The following is a 24855-nucleotide window of genomic DNA, read 5'->3' on the forward strand; positions in this document are numbered from 1 at the left end:
CATATTAAGAGTCACTTGCAGGTACTGCAACATAATGACTTTTCATCTATTAGCTGAAAATCAATGCCCATACTTAACATTTTGTCACAGAAATTCAAACCAAAACTTTGTTTGTCTATTGCATTAAAGAAATGTCGCATCGCGAAGTGCATTGCAGAATCTAAAGAAGGTTGTTCTTTGCATCCACTACGATAAGCACAAATGAACATTCCTTGCAAGAGATAGGAACTCTGTTATTATTGAAGACAAATCCAAGCGTAACTAGTCTTTGTTTGGCAATAGGACAGCTTATTTTATGTGCATGAATCATATTGTGCATGCAGGAAAATCAGAGAAGAACAATTTTGACACAAAACCAGTGCACGACCTCAAAATGTAAGCTTTGACATGTTTGTTGTTTATTAACTCAGTGTACAGACTTAAGAAGAGTGCAAAATAAGCACTATTTATGAGAGGATTGCATCCTTCCAATGTCCACCGTCTGCAAGTAGGAATTCATGATATGAGGAAACTAAGCCCATTGAATATTTGTTGGCAACAGAGGCAAGCTGATTGCAGAAGCTTATTACAGAATCTTGCAGATGCAGCTGAATGTACAAAAGCGACTACTTCAATAGTTGGAGGTTGCTATTCTGAAAATGTTACCTTCTGTCACATTGACACATACACACACATCTGAACTTTCAGAAGTCTCCACATGAAAACAATGATATGAAAGCAAGTTTTAATTTCATCCTCCTTAACCGTACAGATGCAGAGGAGTCTACAGATGAATATTGAAGAACAGGGAAGGCAACTGAAACGCCTCTTAGAGCAGCGTCTTCACAATGAAAATTCAGCACCTCACTCAGATCCTCCTAAAACCTAGGACTTCTGATGGCTTATTTGAAGTACAAGGAAATATCTTCCTTTGCATCTGCCAACCTCAGTGCTCTTAGAGTCCAATATGTGCAGGATGCACAATAGAAGGAAGCATTAAACTCCGGAACGTTTGGCCTTGGTCTTACACTATCGTACTTTAAAGAGATCAGATTCGAAATTCTTATAGTCTTGACTAAGAGATTGAGTTCTATGGTCAAAACTGGCAGCTGTAATATTCCATCAACTATTGGTTAAGCTTGGAAAGTAGATTGTACTTTTACTCAATCTTACTAGAGATAAATTTGATGAGAGGGGAGACTTCTATATTAATGCGTTGATCATGCTACGGAGACGGTATTTTGTTCATCAATTGTCTCATGTGGTAGTGACGAGTAAAGCACCAAGCTAATCAATGACAAGATTTGTCAAAATTTGTTGATAAAGGTCGTTAAGATTCATACTACACAGTATCGTCATTCGCTCGTCACCACGTCAGCCGGGCAATTGATATGTAAAATAGTTTCTAAAGCACTGCGATTATGGACCATACAAGAAAAATGCTAGTTCAGGATAAAATCATGAAATGACTTGAATCAGTTGTTTGATCTGCTGTCGTCACGATTCACATCCTAATAGTCCTCTATGGAGTAAACGAAATGTGAAAATAGGTGGAACGACCTGAATTCATATTCATGACACAGAATACAAGAAGAAGATGAAATGAATGAATGCATCAGCTACAGCTTGAGGGTCTTGATGGTAGGAACCACATCATCAAGCTTGCGGTTTTAGAAGCTTTGCAAGTATTCAGAGTACGAAAGGGTTTGGTAGAGAGGGGTGAGTCCAGTGGCGGCGAGGAGCTGTGGAGAAGATCCAACCGGAAGAGATGGGCTGGGATAGCAAAAGTTGTCAATTTTTTTTTTTTTTACTTTTATTTGTAAGAGTCGTGCACGTACTCTAAGATATGGCTTATCACGTGACTCATTAGCAGGTCTCATGCACAAACTCACATTCAATAAATTTTCCAGGACTTGCGTTGACTGTAGATGCATATTTTGTTAAACGCAAATTGCGTAACCAAGATCTCTATAACTAGAACAAGAATATGCATTATTGAGTCGAAAGATTAACGCATCTGTTTTGTGATCTATTGTTATTGAAGCGGAAGCGGAAATATAATGTTCCACGCGCAAGTCTTTCTTCTCTATTGCCCTCCGTATCACTGGCTCAATGAGGCGGCCCCCTTATGTGTAGCGTTAGGTAAACGCCCTTAGGTTTGTGAGAATTAGGTTTTTCGTTATTTATAGGTTTCCAGACAGCTTTCTCATTATTGGCTAGGCTCACTCACTCACAGCCAGCCCATATTAGACTAATTAAGAAATCTTTTATTTCACTTTAGACCAAACCCCGTAAAACGATAAACGTTAAACAGTAAATTACAATATCAGTTAATGTAGTCCATAACTTTTACATATTTCAGTCCTACTATTCCTTCGATAAGCTGTAGTCTCTATCTCCCATTACCGAGCACGTATCCGAGTGCTCATATCGAGACTTCCTTTATATACAGCTTTTAAATGTGAAGGTAGATTAGATCACCAGAGAAGAACTGCAGAAGGTGGCCCGAAACAACGGATCAAATGCACTCACTCACAAGAACCCTGAAGGCTGACGTGAACGGGAGGTTCAGCATCTTAGGACAACAAATGCCGCCGCGAGCCATCTCTAACTGCTCAAACGCACTCGCGTCTCAACTTACTGTACAGAAAAGAGAGAAGACCGATAAAACAAATGAAACAGGGCAAATCTGGTTCAATGAAGGAGTGGCCAAGAAAATTCACACGATTATGTCTCAATTTATTACGTGATCAAATAAAAGAATAGCTCAATATCACAACTCGGCCCTCAAAACCGGAGTTACTACTTCACAAATACACAAGAATCCAAGTTTATTCCTCCCTCAGAAATCAAATAATATGAGAGATATGAGAGAAACTACTAGGTATTAAGCCACGGAGTGTCGGTTAGTGAGATTTTGGTTCAGTCAACAAAAGTACCAAAGTCGAAGGGAAGATCAATGAATCAAGAGCGAGGTAAGTGTTCCGAGTCATGAAGCCCATTATATCTGCTTCAATCATGACAACCCATTCAATCGTGGAGCCAACACGATTACAAGATGGTAGACCTATAAATCCCGAAAGCCACGACTGATAATGGCCGAGAAACATGGGCTATTACACCCGTCAGGAAGAGGGGATGTAAGCTGCGGACGGAACTGTCGACATGAGGTGAGTGATGAAGCAATCACTATCGAGCACTGGGTCTTTGAGAACCCGTTTGTGAGCACATGTTGCTACATGTTGCCGAACTCTAGTAGTCACGAAGGATGTTGTTTGCTTTCTTTACAACTGTTGTTAACCGTTGCAAGTGGTTCTAAATATTAGGATTGTAATTTGAGCAAGGATATGTTCAGTAAGAATTCCACCAATGAATCGGGGTCCATAACCATGGGTTCCAATGTATGAGATCTTGTAGCACTTATCAATGAGGCCCTATTGATTACTATTTGCTATGTTCCTCTTCACTTTCTGAACTTGGCCCGTTTGATTCGTTCGAAAGTCATAGGCTCAAGTTCATCTGCATTTGCATGAACTGAAGAATTAGCTGAACCCCAGAAAAGATGGGCATATGCTGGTTCATTGAGAAACTTGACTGGGGATTGATCCTTGTGAACGTGTCTCGACTGTTGTCCTTTTGGGGGTTGGCGTGTTGATATTTGCTGATGGATATAGCTAGGTGATATTCCCAGCTTGGTAGTGAATAAACGTTTTCAGATTAGGCTCCGCCCCTTTGTCCAAATCAAACCATTTGAACCGTAATCATCAATTAGTATGCCTAAGAACCAGTGGAATTGCCAATTTTCGCGACACTTCATCTTTTAAAGAAAGCGAGAGTAGGTGATTTAGATGTTGAAGACTTGTCTCGTTGGCCGAAGCAGCTTCCCGGGATCGAGGTAGCTAGAAAACCGAACAAGTAGGAGGAGAATTCAAAGGTTTGCGCACCTGATTTGGAATCCAACGTTCTTTATGCGGAATGACGACGATCGTGCTTGCAGCAGCGCCCGACGCCCTCGCCGAGCCCCTGCCATGTCTCCGTTCACCACCACGCCTCACTCGCGACCTGCAACTCACCACGCAGCAGCCCACTCGCCACTGTCCTCCTTCTTGCGCCAGTAGCCTGCGCTGCTCCGCAACCGCCCGGTGCCCGACGCCCCTGCAGTGCCTCGGTCCCCTCTTTGGAGTACCGACGTCGGCCCCCGTTCGTCCGACGCCCACCAACGCTGCTGCAAGTCCCTTCATTTAGGTAGTTTAGTTTTAGTTTTAGTTTTTAGTTTTTTTATTTTTTATGCCATTTTATTATCATTTTTAAGTTTTGTTATTATTGTTTAAATTAGAACTTAGTATGTCAATATTGATTTCATGAATTTTGTAGGCATTATCCACAGGGCTTTTGTCCAAATTTTTATAATTATTAATTTGATCCGTAAGACGTCAAATCATTTTTTTTAATTATATTAATTTTCGGGCTTTTTGGTATTATTTTGGTTGTTAAAATCATTGTAATATTATTTTGAACTCTTTGTCGTGATAATTAGAGTTAAAATAATCATTAATTTGACCTGTGAGACAACATGTTATTTTTCGATTATTTTAATCCTTTATTTGTTGACTATATTGATTGTTTAGATTTAATATTTATTTAATAATTACTCATCATAAAAACTAAAAAAAAATCAGAATCTTGCATGAGCATATAGATTTAGTAAATTAGACATGTAGGTTTAGTAAATAATTTTTTAGGATTATATTTTTAGGATTGCATTTTTAGATAATTCTTTTTAAATAAGTAAGGGTTGGACCTAAATAATCTTTTTTTAAATAGGGTTTTAGATAATGTTCGCACATTTTAATCTCATTTTTCCAAAAATAGTTTTCTAAGATTAGATAGGGTTTAAGTCAAATTAATCCTAAAATAAATTAGAAAATTAGTTTCTTTAGATATTTTAATTAGGGTTTTTTTTTTTATTAATTTTGAATTTCAATAAAGAAAATACAAAAAAATATGAGATGCATATTAAGTAGTTTGCATAATAGGATCACTTGATTAGAATTTATTTAGTAGTAAAATTAGGTCATGAGGTGCATATTAACTAGTTTGCATAATAGGATCATTTAATTTGAATTTGTTTATTAGTAAAATTAGGTCATTTTGTTAAAATGTATGTTTTATAAAACATTATAATTTCAAGAAAACTAAAAAAAAAAAAAATTACTTGCTTGTGTGATGCAATTTATTTATTTATTTTTATTTGAATGTTTAACAATGATTGAACATCGTGCGATCACCCCATTACATAATAGTAATTTAGGTAAAAATAAATCCAAGCTGCATGCAAAAATATTTTTGAAAATTAAAAAGAAATGGTACCGAAAGGGCATTAGAGAAATCTAGTGTAACCAAGTCTCCGTACCCTAGTCCCGGTCCGTAGAGTAAAATAATTTTATTATTTTATTTAGGTATCTAATCGACCTACCATAAACCGATTAGTGATGACTCCTAAATAAAATTCATTTGCATGCTAAATATTTGAACCTAAATTGCGAATTGGTATGAGCTTGGGAGAGTCTAAGTTAAGTTTAAAGACTTAGTAGTCCATTAACCTAGTTTTAGGTGGTGCACCCGAAATTTAGGTGGTGACAGCTATCAACTTCTTGTTATCCTTATAATTAGTAAAATCTGCATTCGAATACCCTACTAACTCTAGATCGTGAACATATTTGTCAATATATAGTTTTCTTATCCTTTTCAGTGTCTCAAAACCTCATTAGTAGCAATCCAGTGATCATGTCTTAGGCTTGATTGATATCTACCTAAAAGTTTTGCTGCAAAAGTTACATCTGGTCTAGTGCGGACTTAAACATATATGATACTTGTAAATGCACTAGCTTAAAGTGTATATTTTATTTGGATTTTCCCAAAATTTGAACAAGAATAATGCCAGATATTTAATCTATCGGCCCTAACAATAGCAGCAAGTCCTGGCTTATTGAATATTTTCAAACTACAATCAACATATGCAATATAAGATAAATCTAACATGCGTCAAGAACGATCTTTATAGATCTCAGTGCCAAGGACAAAAGGGACTTGACCATGGTCTTTCAAGTCAAAATTTCTCGACAATATTTATATTATCTTATGTAGTAATCCAATATTGCTATCGCAAGCAAATTATCACTTACAAGGAATCTGAGAAAACTAAAATTTCTCCCACTGACCTTGCAGTATATACAGTGATGTATTCTACTCTCAGCAAAATTGAATGAAGTGATAACACTATAAAACTTCAGGCATCATCGATCTACAAACTCTTTTAATGCCATAAATAAGGGTTTTCGGTTTTTACACAAGCTTACATGAATCATCCACTGCAAAACATTTGGGTTATACCACATAGACTTCTTTATTAAGATATTAATTAAGAAACACAATTGGAATCATCTATCTAATGTAACTCCATAAAAATGAGCCAGTAATATCATATTCACTCTGAAATAGTCTTTAGAAAATATTAAACTTCTCTAAGCGAAATCTTTTTATTAGCAATTAGAGTTTAAACTTCTCAATGTTTCCCTTAAAATTTCTCTTAGTCTCATATACCTATTTGCAGCGGATGAGCTTGTGACCCTCAACCAATTTAATAAGCTCCCAAACATTATCACATTTTATAAATTGCATCTCGTCTTTCATTATGTCTAACCCTGTGGATCAGACAGAGGACAAGAAACAACATTTGCACATACAAGCCACTAGTTCGACCACGTAGCAAATATCGTAATCATGCTTTTACGGATAGACTACATAGTATTGATGGTATAACTGAATATCTTTCCGTAGCAGATCTCTTGAGTAGAGCTATAGTCACTTCATCCTATACCCGAGAGGTTTGAGAAACTTCATCGGGAATCATATCAATAACAATATCCCGAACCTCACAAGCTTAATTTGTGCTATAAAAGACTCAACAATTTTATGTACAGGGAAAGATAAAGACACAATGGTCTCCATCATACCATTACTTTAATAGTTTTAGAGCAACTATCCTCTGCATTTTCGTCGAACTCTAGAGACTTCGCTGTCTATGATTCCATAATTCTTATGCCTCTACTGGGATAATAAAACCTGATATCCTTTCAAATGATTTGGGTATGATACCGAGTGGTTTTGGATTCCAACTTACTTAATGTTGGATTATATAATCAAACTTTTGTAGGACGCTCCAAACTTTAAAATGATTCGAGTCAAGTTTACATTCGATCAACAACTCAAAAGGGAGCCAATGGAACACCTTTGATAGTAATACGGTTTAATGCATAATGGGCTTTTCACCAATAGAAAACTTGATAAGTTAGTCCTAGTAATCATACTCACTATCATGTCCATGATGGTGCAATTATGCCTTTCGGCGACACCAATTTGTTCCAAGATTTTCGGATATGGTAAACTAAGTTACCATCCTAGAATCTTTCTAAGTATTTGATAAATGGCCATTTAAGCTATCAAATATTGACATATTTGTCAAAATATTCACCATTGTGGTCATATTTGACAATCTTTAAGGGTCATCCTGTTGGAGAAATCTTTCGGAATATTTTGGAAGCCGACAAAACGTTTCTATCGGTCTAGTGCAAGTTTTGCAGACTCTTCTATTAAAGTCGAAGACCTCCGGACTACCGGACTCAAGACTCAAAGTCTATTCTCATTGACAGTTTCTAACCCGTTGAAGAAAGACTATCCGTAATCTGCTTCATTAAGGATTTGGCCTTATCGACCGGGAGAAGATCTCTTGGCTGGATATGACGCGATTCCTTTATTCAAATAAAAAATGATTAAAGATCCGATGATTGACGAAGTATTCTTGGAAGGTTCTACTTATGGAAACTAAGATCCTGATTATATGGGCGAGCAAGATTGATGGGCTATCGACATGTTCCTTTAATAGCTCGAATAATCTTCCTAATTGATTCTGTCCAACGTGAGGATTGGAAGAATTCTTTTGGTGAGTGCCAACGGTATGATGGCACAAAGGAGTACAAAAGGAAGACGTTCCGTTGTTCGAGGGTGCATTGTAGAAGAATTCTAAAGTCCGAAGCTCTTTGATTCTTAGTCAATTCATTTACTAAGCGAAATCTTGTACACAAAAGAGAGTCTATATTTTGAGATACCTTGAGGAAGTGTGGTAGAATATCTACACTGTGGAATCAAGGGAAAGCAGTGCTGTAACATTTCTTTTGTTCATAGTGAAATCCAACCAGTGGGTTGTCAGTGCAGAAGAGTGGACGTAGGCTTGGAATAAGCCGAACCACTATAAACTTTGTGTTCAATTTTCTCTTCCCTACTCTCTGCTTTACTTTGATCATAGTTCGATTTGTTAACTAAGAGAGCTTCCTTTCTGTTGTCTGTCTAGTATTGTTTTCATATCTCGAGAAATTATTTTACACCTATTCACCCCTCTAGGTGCTTATACTAGCTATATCAATTGGTATCGAGCTTGTATACTCACTTTGTTTGAAGTGTTTTACTTCAGAGTTAAAGATCCATGGCTAGTATGCTAGCTCCAGGGCTGGTGAAAGGGCAGAGCAATACCAAACCACCTTACTTTGATGGAAATGATTACAACATCTGGAAAAACAAGATAAAAGCGTTTCTACGATCAAAGGATCCTCGGAATGGGACGTTGTAGAAAAATGAATCACTCCTAAAGCGGCATCTGTCACGAGAGAGGAAAAGAACCTGTTGAGTCAAGTGAAATGACTTAGGAAGAGATAATCAAGAGACAAGCTCTTGATGCAAAAGCAATTTATTCTTTATATTGTGCTTTATCACTTACTGAATATAACATAATATCTTCTTGTGTTATAGCAAAAGAAGTCTGGGATAGATTACATATCACTTATGAAGGGTGATTGAGTGAAAGAGATTAGAATCAACATTCTCCTCGGTCAATATGAAGCCTTCAAAATGAAATCGGAGAATCTATAAGCTGACATGTTTAGTCGTTTTACATAAATCGTGAATGGTCTTCAAAATCAAGGTCAACCAATTTCTGATCCCATGAAGGTAAACAAGTTACTGCGTGGACTCTCCAAGGATTGGAATCACATAAAGACCTCAATAAGAGAGACACAAAGAATCATGCCACTATCTGTCGATGAGTTGGTTGGAACTCTTCAGTCTTATGAAGTGGAACGAATCAATGAAGACGAAGATCCTAAAGGTAAGAAATCCATTGCATTAAAATCCAATGATGATTCGATGTCACGATTAGAAGACGATATGGATGATGAGGAGCTTACTCTCATGATAAGAAGATTCATAAAGCTGAACATAAAAGGAAGAAGATTCAATCCAAAGAAACAAAGTTTTCAAAAGCAACAGACCAAGTTTGTTGATGATGATGAATCAAACAAAGATGTAGTCTGCTTTGAATGTAAGAAAAATGGACACATCAGACCCAATTGTCCTCTTTTGAAAAAGAAGAAAGGAAAAGCTGGAAAGTATCGAAAGGTTCTTAAAGCAGAAACCTAGAGTGATACGGAGTGTGAAGAAAGTGATGATGATTATACTAATATATGTCGATGGCACAATTGGATTCGAGAATCAAACTCAGACAGACTCAAATTCAGATAGTGAATTTGAGGTAAGTAACTTTAAAATCCCTGTTAAAGTTTCCAAATACATTGATGAGCTGTGTTTTAGTCTTAAGATTTCTCTCAAAAAGATTTCCAAACTTAAAAAAGAAAACTCTGCACTAAAACAACAGGAAAATGTTTTGAAAGAAAAGTTGAAACATTTAGACATGAATGTTTCTACACTTAAAGAAAGCGAAGATAATCTCTTGAAAAAAATGCATTTTTAAAAAATGACTTATCAAATATTTCAAAAGATTTTCAATAGGATCCGAGAAACTTGAAAAATTCTTTCAAAGCACAAAGACCTTATTTCAATAAATTTGGTTTAGGAATGACAGCAGAAACCATTCATTTAATTGATTTTCCTAAAGTGAAGGAAAGAATTAAGCAGAGACCTTCAAAGATATTTTACAAAAATCATTTTCAAAAAGTGTTTGTAAAACCGGTGGGTCGAAATGCTCTCGGATGTTCAAAGTGCAATAGTGCGGATCATTTTGAAAAATAGTATCCTATGGTTTGGAAACTGTTAAGAAAGTATGGGCAAAAACCGCATATCATACTAACACCAATGGACCCAAGAAAATATGGGTACCAAAGAAAACTTGAGTCTCTCTTTTAAATACAAGTCACTATCAAGAAAAAGGTAAAATGGTATCTAGATAGTGGATGCTCAAGACATATGACATGAGACTCAAATTGCTTTTATAAAGCTCGTTCAAGTAAATGGTGAAAAAGTCTCATTTGGAGGAAACAACAAAGGAAAAATTGTGGGATTTGGAAGGCGTAAAGATTGGAAACCTCACTATAAGCAATGTTTCCCTAGTGGAAGGACTCAACTACAATCTACTCGTATCGATCGGCTATGTGATACTTTGGTTTCAAAATCAACTTTAAGAGGGAATATGTTCATGAACCAAGTAAAGATTCTACTCAGTCATTCATGGGCTGAAGACATGGAAATATTTACCTCTTGGATGTGAAACCAGATGAATCGCAATGTCTAATCTCAATTCAAGATGAAGCGAGCTTATGGCACAGAAAGCTTGGGCACATCAATATGAAGCAGATAGCCAAAATTTCAGCAAAGAAGCTTGTTCGTGGTCTACCCAAATTGTCATACCAAAAGTCTGATCTATGTACACCGTGCGTATTGGGAAAGTAGGTAAGAAATTCCTTTAAACCTATAAATCAAGTTTCCACTAATCGTGTACTGCAACTTCTGCATATGGACCTTTTTGGACCAACCAGAACTCAGAGCATTGGAGGTAAGAAATATTGCCTAATAATTGTGGATGATTACATTTACTTGGGTATATTTCTGGCAAGTAAGTCTGAAACTTTCTCTTACTTTGAAAAGTTTGCTAAAAAAGGTTCAAAATGAAAAAAATGGTATGTTATCTCAAGTATAAGAACAGATCATGGAGGTGAATTTGAAAATCATGATTTTACAAAATTCTGTGATGAATCTCAAGTTTTCAGCATGTGTTCTCATCTCCATATACTCAGAGCAAAATGGAGTTGTGGAAAGAAAAACAGATCACTTCAAGAAATGGCTAGAACTCTTTTAATTGAAAGTAACATCTTTTCACGTTTTTGGGCTGAAGGTTTCAACAAAGCATGTTACATTATCAATAGAGTTTTTCTAAGGCTTATTATGGAAAAAACCCCTATGAGTTATTCAAAGGAAAGAAGCCTATTGTTTCATATTTTCATGTGTTCGGATGCAAAATGCTTTATATTGAAAAATGCAAATGATAGAGTTGGTAAGTTTGAAGAAAAATCAGTGAAGGAATCTTCATTGGATATTCTACCTCAAGCAAATGAGTTATTCAAAGGAAAGAAGCAGGATTCTACTTATTTCATATTTTCATGTGTTCGGATGACCAAGCAACAAATGTTATTGAAGATTCAAATTAATGAAAAATGCAAATGATAGAGTTGGTACAGTTTGAAGAAAGGCGCGAAGAGTCTAGTCTTGTGGCTCTTATTTATGAAATAGAACCAAAAAGCAAGAAGAATCTTCTGGATTGGATGTCGGTATTAATTTCCTGAATGGTAAATCTATTATCCATGGGTTTCGAAACAAGATGAATGAAAAAGGTAAAGTGGAAACAAACAGACTCGTGGCCAAGGGATATACGCAAGAAGAAGGGTTTGAAGACCCAATTCGATTATTAGCTTGTTATAAGAATTTCGGAGTTATTCAAATGGACGTCAAAATTGCTTTCTGAATGGATTTATCCATGAGGAAGTCTATGTCACCGTGAAAAAAAGCCTTGTATGGATTAAAGCAAGCACCTCGAGCTTGGTACGATAGGCCTGAGTAAGTTTTTAATTCAAAATGGCTTTGAAAAAGGTAAACTAGACACCACTCTGTTTATCAAAAGAGAAAGCAAAAGTTTTCTGCTTGTTCAAATATATGTTGATGATATCATTTTTGGATCCTCTAATGAAAGTTTGTGCAAGAAATTCTCTAAGTCTATACATGATGAATTTGAAATGAGCATGATGGGTGAACTAACCTTCTTTCTTGGACTTCAAGTGAAACAATTGAAGGAATTGACTTTTATTCATCAAGAAAAATATGCTAATGATCTTGTCAAAAAGTTTGGTCTGGAAAATTGCAAAAAGTTTGATATACCAATGTCAAGTTCCTTGAAGATAGACAAAGATGAAGGAGGAAATAAAGTTGACCAGAAGCTATACAGGAGTATCATCGGTTCACTTCTTTATCTTCTGCTTCTAGACGACATTTTGTTTAGTGTTTGCATTTGTGCCGGATTTCAACGAGACCTAAAGAATCTCATCTAAGTGCTGTAAAGTGTATTATCAAATACATTGCTTCAACTTTAAGCATCGGCCTTTGGTATCCTAAAAATGGAGACTTTACTCTCCTTGGATATTCAGATGCAGATCTAGCCGGTTGCAGAGTTGATAGAAAAGAGCACTTCGGGTACCTGTCAGTTACTTGGAAGCGGGATGTGTCTTGGTTTTCAAGGAAGCAAAATACTGATAACTCTTTTTACAGCATAAGTAGAGTATGTAGCTCTTGGAAGTTGTTGTTCACAGTCTCGTGGGTAAAACAACAGCTAAGAGACTTTGGAATTGAAAATTCATGCATGGAGATTAAGCTGTGACAACACCGGTGCAATCAATCTTACCAAAAATCCAATTCTTCACTCAAGAGCAAAGCATATAGAGATTCGACATCACTTCATTAGAGATCATGTTCAAAATGGAGAAGTTTCGATTCAGTTTGTTGACTCAAAGAACCAACTGGTGGATATATTTACGAAGCCTTTGGAAAAAAATCAATTTGAAATCATCCGTTCCAGACTCAACATCTTGAAGCTTGAAGAAGTTAAAGTCTAGAGACTCAGTCTCGGACAATCATGGTTCTTGATTTGTAAGTTATTTTATTTTCTCCTATATTAAATCTCGGAAAGGTACGATCATTTATCTATTTATAATTGATCTATGCTATCTTCAATTTCCATGAAAAGTGCAATTTTTCTTTTTCAAAAAGGAGTTAATATTTTAAAATTGGTAGTTATCTATTTTTTAAAAATGCAATTATTTTTAAAGGGGCATCTTTTACTTTCCATTACGACGCTTGGTATGCGTCTCTTCGACCGAGCTATATACGGTCGGTTCCTCTTCACTTAACTCCAAGAACCCTAAAAAGCATCGATCTTCCATTCCGGTCTTCCTCCCTTGTTTAATCTTCAAAAAAGTTGTTATCTTTCTTGGGAAAGTCAAGCAAGGAATCTTTCGAAGACTGAGAAAGATGTCGTCTTCAAGAAAGTCTTCGAGAATCGCAAGCAGGGGACCACGGCGAATGAGTAAGGGGCCTACTCACTTTGATCTCACCGAGGAAGAGGAGTCACCAAGTCAGCAAACAGAGCCCACAACATTCTCAGCAACGTCATTCTCCACCATCTAGTCCTGAATGCTGTTTCATCAACAAGAGGAAGAAATCGTTGAAGACGCAAATCCCGTAAGAGTTCAAAAGCCCTCTTTTTATTTATAAGCTTTACCGTGCTTTAAAGAGCATTGGTACTCCATTGAACTACATCGATGAGTTTCTTAAGGACAAGGGATATGGGAATGAGTATATCTTTTTACGAAAAATGGAGAGTTTGGAAATTGCTCCTAAGGAGTTGGATGAAAAAACCCTTGCAAATATCCCAAGTGATTAGCGTGTTATGGGATTTAATCCGATAGATGGGAATGATGATGACAGATTGTACAGCCAATTTCAAGCGAAAATGGGTGTTGTGGCGAAAAGTCGAGGAAAAGAATAGGGTTGTTTAGATCGAAGGAACATAAGGGTTTATACTCCAAATTGTTGAAGCGTGGGGTGATAAACCCTAGGAGTGTGGATTTTGATTTCCTTGATCTTTGTGAATGTCAATTTGAGGAAAAGTTCAGTTTTCTTCAACTTGAGCAGTTCTATTCCAACACCACGAAGCCTATGCTCAATTGCGCATATTTCTATTCAAATCTTAGTTTCTTGGATGCGAATAGAATCTCTTTCGTGTTCGAGATCGGGGACTTTGTAGTGGATGTGGATATGTTGGCAGATGTTATTGGGGTTGAGAGGAGATATCAACCCATCGGTGTCTCTATAGCTCGTGCCACATTGGAACTTATTAAAGAAAGAATGACGAGAGGAAGGATTTCCTACTTAAGGATGCATGTGTTCAACATTCGCTTCACAAGATTGTGATCAATTGCCTCAAACCGAAATCAACTTCCAAGACTGATGTTTCTAACTCGAGGCAAAGCCGATGTACGCCATCAATCTTTGGGAAAAAGTTTTCTCTTCCTCACACTATTGTTTCACATGTATAGAGCAGTGGTGAAGGACAAGGGCCAACTTCCTTCTCCAGGTCTTGTGTCAAAGATATTCAGACATTTGAATATTCAGCCTCCACAAATTCTCTGTGTTCGACCTTGTGACAAAATTGTGGTAGGATTGAAAATGGTGTCCAAAATGCGTCCGAAAGAGCTCGACAAGGCGTTGGAGAAATTTAAGGAGAAACCCCTGTCAAATCTCATCAAGTCTGTTCAGCGGTGAAAGGAAAGGGAAGGAACCCATGGTTGCTCCATCCAAGAAGAGAAAAGCTCTCATTACGATGAAGATGATGAGGATGACCTCACAATTTCTGCTATAGCATTAAAGAAGCTGAGTCATTCTGTTCTGAATCAATGGAATGAAAGGAGAAAGAAAGCGAGATGAGAGAGAAGAACGAGGAGAAAGAAGAAGAAACGAAAGCGAGAGGAGAAGGAAAGAAAGGAGAAAGAAATTGAAGAAAAGAAGCGAGAGGAGGAAAGGTTTGAAGAAGAAGAAGAAAGAGAAAATCAAGAGGAAGGAGAGCATGAGAAAAACTCTTCTCCACCTGAAGCCATGGAAACAGGGGGAGATGATGAAAACAGATGAATGTCCTCATATCTTGTTACCAGTGAAGGAGTCAGCTGCTCTCTAGTAGATCCAAAAGACATTCATGTCTCTCAATTTCCTGAGGAGGGACATGGTGCTTCATCGCCAAATCTGCGTGATTATGCTGATATACCATCGTCTGCCTTTACTCCATCAGATCGTGCCGAAGCTAGTACGCAGACTGATAACTCAGCAGATTTTCGCAGAATCATTGATGTTCTTTTGGAATTGCGTGGTCAGATATATGCTTTAGAAAGCGAAGTTCAGAACTTGAAGAATGATGGTCAAGCTTTTCCGTTTCATTGTACGATCAGATCCAAGCCCTTACTCTTCATATTCAAGTCAATGCTAAAGGTGAAGAGGTGGATCAACTGAAGGAAGAATTGAAAAAGCTGGAAGGCATCATCCGAGTCCATGGGAGATTTCCAGCTTGTTCGCATTCCCAAGCAAACTTGACTCCATTCTATTCCCATCTCAACTTTTTATGATGACAAAAAGGGGGAGAGATCGAGATTTGAAATCTTTGAACTTAAACTTGTTGAATTTTAGTTTGATGTTTGACTTGTGTGTACGTATACGGATGAGGAATGATTTGAAAGTGGATTTGGATTTGGTTCTTTGTTTATATTAAGTACTATTGATATCTTATGAATGGCTTTACTCTCATGCAAAACTAACTTATTTTCTGTAGGTGCAGATTCTAGTGTTATCATTAAGCCATTAATCTTTATGAGATATCCATATACGCCGAGTAATGTTTGCAGGTCAAAGTTATTCAAATCTGCAGAAAAGTTTTATCACCATAAAAAAAGGGGGAGATTGTTGGAGAAATCTTTCTGGAATATTTTGAAGTTGACAAAACGTTTCTATCGATCTAAGTCGAAGTTTGCGAGACTCTTCTATTAAAGTCCGAAGACCTCAGGACTACCCAGACTCAAGACTCAAAGTTTATTTTCATTGCCAGTTTCTAATCCGTTGAAGAAAGGCTATCTAGAAGCGCTTCATTAAGGAATTTGGCCTTATCGACCGGAGAAGATCTCTTGGCTGGATATGACATAATAGATTCCTTTATTAAAATAAAAAATGATTAAAGATCCGATGATTGTGAAGTATTCCTGGAAGGTTCTACTTATGGAAACCAAGATCCTGATTGTATGGGCGAGCATGATTGATGGGCTATCGACATGTTCCTTTAATAGCTCGAATAATCTTCCTAATTGATTCTGTCCAACGGGAGGATTGGAAGAATTCCTTTGGTAAGTGTCAACGGGTATGATGGCACAAAGGAGTATAAAAGGAAGACGTTCCAATTGTTCGAGGGGTGCACACGTAGAAGAATTCCAAAGTCCTGAAGCTCTTTGATTCTTAGTCAATTCATTTACTAAAGCGAAATCTTGTACACAAAAAGAGAGTCTATATTTTGAGATACCTTGAGGAAGTGTGGTAGAATATCTACACTGTGTGGAATCAAGGGAAAGATCTTTGTAACATCTCTTTTGTTCATAGTGAAATCCAGCCAGTGGGGCTGTCGGTGCGTAAGAGTGGACGTAGGCTTGGAATAAGCCGAACCACTATAAAATTTGTGTTCAATTTTCTCTTCCCTATTCTCTGCTTTACTTTGATCATAGTTCGATTTGTTAACTAAAGAGAGCTTCCTTTCTGTTGTTTGTCTAGTATTGTTTTCATATCTCGAGAAGTTATTTTTACACCTATTCACCCCTCTCTAGGTGCTTATACTAGCTATATCAATCCCAACTGTTTCTTGGCTTTAGTCCAAAAGAATTTGAATTTATCCAAAGATTCAGATTTTCTTTAATCAAAAGGAAATAGTCGTCAATATTTCTATACAACTTTACCATATATGGTCACCAATATCAATGACCTCTAACGGGTTAGGACTTGACTGCAGTTTTCTTCTTTATCTTAATCATCTTCCTTCTACAATAGTTTACTTAAGTCTTTATGCAACATTTAAGAGTAGACAAAATATTAACATTATCGGTCTTTCTACTCTTTCTCTAGACATATAATCAAGATATTCATGCTACAATGCATAAGATTGTTCTTCAGGTAAATATCTATTGAAAACAACATTTTCAATTTTAAAACGACATACATATCCTTGGGAGGTGAACACAACTAGTACAATTTATTTGATCCATTACAACATCCAACTTCATTTGATTTGGAAAACATTAAAATAACAACGTTCTTTGTTTCAAAAGAATAGCCGCACACTTCAGACATGATACAAAAACTAAGTTTCGTCTAAATGAAGGTACATGAAAGTGTTTTTCAACGTTAAATACTAACCAATATTGATAGTCAAAACAACATCTCCCATTAAAACAGTGTTAAATGTTGTTTCACATGATGAGTTATGATTCATTCTAATTTGACTTTCTTAAAAATAGAGAATTCCGACACGTTCCAACACGTTGTATATTAAATATATTTTTTATATATGAATACATGAATAAATAATAATAAAATAGCCTAGAATTAATTTACACGAAAAATATTAAATAATATCATTCATCATTTTGATTTGTTATAATAATACATAAAACTTAGAAGAAAAAAACATTGTTTAAAGAAAAATGCCGAAATGATATTTTTAAATTTATTTATTTATCATTTATAGCATTTTTATTACTTATTTCATAGTAAAGACTTTTAAAAATAAAACAATTCTAAAAAAACAAAACTGAAAATAAAAAAAATTGATCCCATGCGTGTATATTTATAGCATTTTTTATTACTTCTTTTACTACTTCTTTTTTGTATATTTATATTTTGATCCTTAAGTATTATAAATTTTTAAAATTGACCCCGTGCGTGTCGGAATCGCGTGTCGAAATTCGGACTTGTGTGTCGAAGTGTGTCGGAGAGAGTTAATCATGTCAGATTTTCGACACTTGTTGACGCGTGTCGGGACGTGTCGGAGCGTGTCGACACGTGTTGAAGTGTCGGATACAACACAAAGGCTCCCGAAGAGTGTCGGTGCTACATAACTCACAACTCATAGCTTGCCTTATGTGAGGGAGAGAGAGAGAGAGAGAGAGAGAGAGAGAGAGAGAGAGAGAGTTCTTGAAAGAATTAGGGCTAGAGGAGGGACCTTAGCGCTATTTATAGGGTTTTGGACGGCTCTCTCATCGCGGCCTGGCCTAACTTAGTCACACAATGTCAGACCTATATTTGACCATTAAGAAAACGTTATGTCTTACCTTATTAGACCAACCCCGTAAAATGATAATTACAATCTCAATTAATGTAGTTCACATAAGGAAAACTCTTACATTGTCGTCATCCATGCATCAAATGAACGATCGACCATAATTATTCTAACACTTGGACTAGGTAGGATTAAAGAAATTGACAGGAACAGTCTTTTAGTGAGTGAACAATCCTCTGAAGTTTATTGAAAGTATTCGAAAAGGTCATACCACAACAGCCTGTAATCTGTATTAGAAGCTCTTGTGCTCCAATCTCAAAAGATTGAGGCACCGAGGGTGTTCTCCTCATGCCCGCAATCCGAAACTGTGTGGAGTGCCATTAGTCCCGTGGTTGCCGTCGGCCTCCATCGCCATCAACATCTTCCTTCTCGGGTCCATCGACAAGGACTCGTTCATTCGGTTCGGGATCTGGACCGGCTCTACTGGTCTGCTATGTGCTGTTGGGATTACATGCAACATATGACGCCGCCAAGGAATTTGGGGAGAGCAAGGCTCGGCGGGTGAAGAGGATTGAAGAAGGATTTTGAGACTAGATGCGGCGACTTCATTTATGTGTACACATTGAAAGCAGGGTCTAAGATATTGTACATATGGTAAGCTGGGCAGAGCAAGAAATTGTGGTTTTAATTCTTCTAGAAATTGGGTTAGGGGGTATGCGTTGGGCTGATCATTTCTTAGATGACTATTTGAGAAAAAATTTAAAAAATTATTAAAAATGTTTATGTTACGTAAGGCATCCAACATTTATGTCAGCGATTTTCAATCAAAATTGATTGAATAGATTCTATTAGCAAAACATAAAAAAGTCCACAACTCAATTGACATAGTTAAAATGTGTAAAATTAAATGGGTAAATCTAATAAGTTTAGGAATTTTTGGATAATTTTTCCTACTAAAACTTTCTATGTGAGGAAAATGGTAAATATAGGTGGAATGACGCATCTAGCGGGCGGGAATACAAAGCGCTTGGAATATGGATGCCATGAGGCTAAACAAGGCTCTTGAGATTGACTTGACACTTTGTCCAACTAAAGATGGGACAGTCCGAGGGAAACTATACACCTTCTTCCTCGAGGACCGATGAGGATTCTCCTACACACGATGATAGAAGAAATGGTTGGAATCCTCGAGGCATATGGAGAAAAAAGGATGATACGAGTTGAAAAATGAAAAGGAGCAACATGAAGTTGCTTCCTTTAAACACGGGAAGATTCGGAAATTCTGATGTTGAAAAGGGTCTGAAAATGCGGAACCAAATGGAAGAAAGTTGGTGCTCTCTCTCTCTCCCTCGCCGATTTTAGAGATTGTTAGGAAAGGTTCTTTCTTTTGGAACAAAAATATTTATTAAAAGTAAATATCTGTTGATAGTATCTTCAATTAGAAAGAATTGCATTCAAATTTGCACAAATGCACATCATCTGTATAATAAAATGAAAAGGAACAGAAAGAAAAAGAAACTCAGCCAATTTTCCGGATTGATCCTAAAACCGGTCAATTTGGAGGCCCGAGTTGGTTCCAATATAAAAATTGGAACTAGCTCGACAAAATAAATTTCTAATTTCAGTTTTTAAGTTTGGAAGCTATTCATGCCGAAACCAATCACCCTTAATCCGAATGCTTTGCATTGAATAATTAAGCTAAAATTACCATTAGCTTTGTGAAAAAGGAATCGAGACAACTAATTGAAATATTAATAGAGTTTAAAGTTCGATTATAACATTTGCATTACCCTCTTTCTCCTCTCTCTTTCTAAAAAAATAATGCAATTCATTTAGAGATGTCTCAACTCCAAAGAAGGAATGTGGCGTCTACCATATTTGCCTCAGAATTTTACTGGTCCTCGATCCAGTTCTCTAGCGGCCCGCCTTCACATGGTAGTGGCATGACTACACAGATTTAGTCAACTAGGCAAGTTCACTGAGCCCCCAATGTTACAATGAACAGAGCCAATACATGTTTTGCAAACACGATGAGCACCTTTGTCCGAGAGCATTCAACTAAACTTTTCGGCAACATCACAACATACTTTTGATCTACTTACTACATGACATGATTTAAGGGGCAATGCTTTCACCTCCCACTAACTTGCGAAAGACGAGAAGATTACATGGCCAATCACACTTGGAAGAAGAAGCCAAAATCTTCCATGTCAACGGCGACATTCCTTTGGTTCTCAACATTATTTACATGTCTCATTCGTCACCTCAAATATGGCTCGAGTCTTGTGACAACCTCCTCTCTTGTCCCATATCGCCTAGGGAGGGAGGTCTTGGTTAGCTTATAAGGTTTGAGTCCCTCTAATCTGTGTAATGCGTTTTAAAGCCGTGAAGAAAATACCGTGGTTGGGATGGCGGTTCATCCGCACCAGGGCATGTGACCCAAAGCGGACAACAATATTATATAGTGGGGCCCGGGATGTTACAAGTGTGACAGCCTCCTCTCTTGTCCCACATCGCCTAGGGAGGGAGGTCTTGGTTAGCTTATAAGGTTTGGTTCCTCTATTTTGTGTAACGCGTTTTTAAAGCCGTGAGGGAAAAGACCGTGGCTAGGATGGCGGTTCGTCCTAGCACGGACCCAAAGCGGATAATATTACACAGTGGGGCCCGAGATGTTACAAGTGGTATCAGAGCCGACTCCTGATCGTGTGTGGGACCACAACTCGAATGCTGTTTTGACGCCCGTGGGGCCACAGCAAGGACTATCTTCTGTTAAGAGGTGGAGAGTGTGATAACCTTCTCTATTGTCCCACATCGCCTAGGGAGGGAGGTCTTGGTTAGCTTATAAGGTTTGGGTCTAGGCTTGGGTCCTCTAATCTGTGTGTAACGTGTTTTAAAGCCGTGAGGGAAAAGACCGTAGCTGGGATGGCGTCTCGACCGCGTGTGGGACCACAGCTTGAATGCTGCTCTCTTCTATTAAGAGGTGGAGAGTGTGCGTGTAATGCATTTTAAAGCCGTGAGGGAAAAGACCGTAGCTGGGATGGCGTCTCGACCATGTGTGGGACCACAGCTTGAATGCTACTCTCTTCTATTAAGAGGTGGAGTGTGATAGTCTCCTCTCTTGTCCCACATCGCCTAGGGAGGGAGGTCTTGGTTAGCTTATAAGGTTTGGGTCCCTCTAACTGTATAACGCATTTTAAAGCCGTGAGGGAAAAGATCAGAGCCGGGATGGCGTCCCGACTGCGTGTGGGACCCACAGCCTGAATGTCTGCTCCGACGCCCGTGGGGCCACGATGACGCTATTCGTTAAGAGGTGGAGAGTGTGATAGCCTCCTCTCTTGTCCCATATCGCCTAGAGAGGAGGTCTTGGTTAGCTTATAAGGTTTGGGTCTCTTGTCCCATATCGCCTACCGCATGTGGGACCCACGCCTGAATCGTTTCGACACTGCTGTGGGGCCACGCGAGGACTCTTCCGTTAAGAGGTGAGAGTGTGATAGCCTCATCTCTTGTCCCATATCGCCTAGAGAGAGGAAAGTCTTGGTTAGCTTATAAGGTTTGGGTCCCTCTAATATGTAACGCCTTTTAAAGACTTTGTGAGGGAAAAGATCATAGCCGGGATGGCGGTTCGTTCGCGCCAGGCGGGTGACTCAAAGCGGACAATATTACACAGTGGGGCCATGTTACAAGTGGTATCAGAGCCGACTCCCGACCGCGTGTGGGACCACGGCTCGAATGGCGGTTCGTTTGTGTATGGCGGGTGACCCAAAGCGGACAATATTACATGCGTAGGGCCATGTTACAAGTGGTATCGTGAGCCAACTCCCGACCGCGTGTGGGACCACAGCTCGAATGCTGTTGTTCGACGCCCGTGGGCCGCGTGGTGGGACCATGGCTTGAATGCTGTTTTGATGCCGTGAGGCCACGCGAGGACGCTCTTCGTTAAGAGGTGGAGAGTGTGACCTCCTCTTTTGTCCCACATCGCCTAGAGGGAGGTCTTGTTGGCTTATAAGGACGCGTTTTAAAGCCGTGAGAGAAAAGGCTGGGATAATGTTCGTTCGCGCTGTGTGGCGGTGACCCAAAGTAGACAATATTACAAAGTGGGGCCCGGATGTTACAAGTCTCTTCCGAAAACAAATCTTCGTGTCCAATCGGATACAACCAACACCCGTGTGCGCCAGCTTACTTGCTTGCTGAAGAAAAAGGGAAAAGCTTTAAATGTCGCAACACAAAACATCAAATGATATTTTTACCAATGTATGAAGGGATTTTGCACCTGCATATACAGAATACCACAGCCATTGAGTACTATGACCCATAGATACCCAGTCTCCGGGAAGTTCAGCAGCAGCTTGCTCTCCTCCCAAAGGAGCAAACGTTCCAAAAATGCTTGTACCTTTATTTTTTGACCACATAAAAGAAATCAGTTGTCGGGAGGGAAAGGAAACAAATATATATATAGCAAACTCATCTATAATTCCCATCGATGAAAAAAGATAAACATAGTGAAAATGTAACATACCGAAAAGGACGAAATTGATGCTGCTCGGCACCAGTAAAACGTCTTGGACCTTCAGGAAGTTCTTGACACTGCTGTCTCCGGTTGAAGCACCTTGAAAGATAAGCTCCTTGTTGAGCAGCGACCTAGAAAGGAAAGCATTAGATGATTTAAAGTGCCTCTATGATGGTGGCAAGAAAGAAGCCACAGCAAATTTTACTTGAAAGAGACTTCCAAAACTATCACCTGAGCAGTGGCTGGCAGACTTCTTCGCCTGTGAATCCACATGACAAAGGGCCGATTTAAATTCTTCAGTATCTACACTCTCTCTCTCTCATTGCCTTCTGGATATCTCAGCAGATCGGTTACATCCTTCAAATGCTTGCTCTTCAAGTATAGTTCCACTTGGGGATACCGTATGAGGGATATCATCCACAACATCTTGAAATTCACTAACAGTTAAAGTGCCAGAGTTATCCTCGCCTGCAGCCTTGAATATGCTCGAGATGTCCTCCTGAGTATATCAAATGTAGTAATCATAATTTAGAAGGAGAAAACAAGAGTACAATGATGATAAATACCATCTCTCAGGTCAATATTACCATTAGTAGAAAATTAAGAGTTTGTAAAATGCAGCTTTGCTTTATTTAAGCTAGTAACAATGATCAGTACTATTTGGTGCTGTACGACAGCCACATCACATTGTGGAAGATAAATACTTTATATTTCACTAAGTATTTTCATGCCACATGTTAAAGATAGGCAACTTATCATGTATATCCGCTAGAGAAGAATAAGATAAATGGGACAGGATCAAGATGCTCTTTCAAAGGGGAACCATGCTAATCAAGAAACCCATGCATGATGTAATGTGGTCAATTAATATGAACTGAAAATAAACTTCCAAAGACATTAACCAATCTGATGTTTCACACGAGAAGCATTTTCATGCTAGTTCCACAATGAGGCCATCCATGTGAATGACTGAGATACGTTACTTTTAAGTGTTGGGGGCTGGGGCGCAAAGTGCAAACCGCTCTTCAATCTCCCAGTGAGTTGGACAGGAATGACTGAGAAATGTTACTTTTAAGTGTAAGTGCTGCTAACTGACAGACCGACACATCCAGCCATATGAACATACGATAAAACAGACATCAGTTAAAAATATACCATTATTTTACGTTGGTCTATTGCAGCACAAATCACCTAGGGCATAGACATTTTCAGTGCCCTTCACCCGTAGCCATTCATTAGTTAAAAAGAGCTCGTCTATCACCCTGCAGATTGAGCAAAATCTCAAATCATTCTGCTAAGAACAATGATACAGCATATCAGTAGTTGAGACATGGCAAGAGAAGGAATCGATGTGTAGCCGTAGGTTGAGGGCACTAAGGCAATAGATATAATCCTGCACGTTCAGTGTCACGGTTTCTTAGAGTCCATTTCATGCATGCGTGGCAGTATGTCACAAACCTGACCAACTTGCTCCATGAAGTCGCCCACTACTGGACGAGTCCCTACACCAGTTGACCAAACAACCAATCCATGAGGAATCGAGTAAACCTCTCCATGGATTTCACCTTCACAGAAAGCGACTTTTCTGAAACCCCAAGAGCTCGACAACCAGTACGGACATCAATGCCGTCCCTTTGGAACTTCTGCTCAGCAAATGAACTGATTCTTTCATCAAACCTGAGAATTTGAAAAAAAAAACAAACAAACATTTCAACTTTCATAAATAAAAATTGCCTTTCTTACAAATTACTTATAGATGCAACCCCAATTACCACATGTATAAAAGGCAAAAATTTCGGCCTCTTCAAACATTGGGACTCTGACTGTCCACACAAAGTATCACCTTCCAAACTTATGGCGCATATACTCCAAATTCACAAATTAAACTTTTTGATATATCATCCTGACACAATTCTCCATACTCTGAAGTGGCAGGAGTCCATATTCCGTAGCTCTCAAAATTTATGTTCCCATTAATAAATTTCAATCTGCATATGGCTCCTACACAAGCATCTTAACTAAATTTTTGTACCATATGAAAAGCATATTTAAGGAGAAAACACAATTTGAGCTGAGATCACCACAATACTGGACAGACCTTTCACTGTAATGATAG

General features: G+C 38.2%; 1 pseudogene; it reads right to left on the minus strand.

The window, feature by feature from the left end:
• Positions 1 to 22340: 22340 nt before the first annotated feature.
• On the minus strand, positions 22341 to 24516 carry LOC120288528 (annotated as a pseudogene).
• Between the last annotated feature and the right edge of the window lie 339 nt (positions 24517 to 24855).

The sequence above is a fragment of the Eucalyptus grandis genome, chromosome 9 (genome assembly GCF_016545825.1).
Source record: "Eucalyptus grandis isolate ANBG69807.140 chromosome 9, ASM1654582v1, whole genome shotgun sequence".
Lineage (NCBI taxonomy): Eukaryota > Viridiplantae > Streptophyta > Magnoliopsida > Myrtales > Myrtaceae > Eucalyptus > Eucalyptus grandis.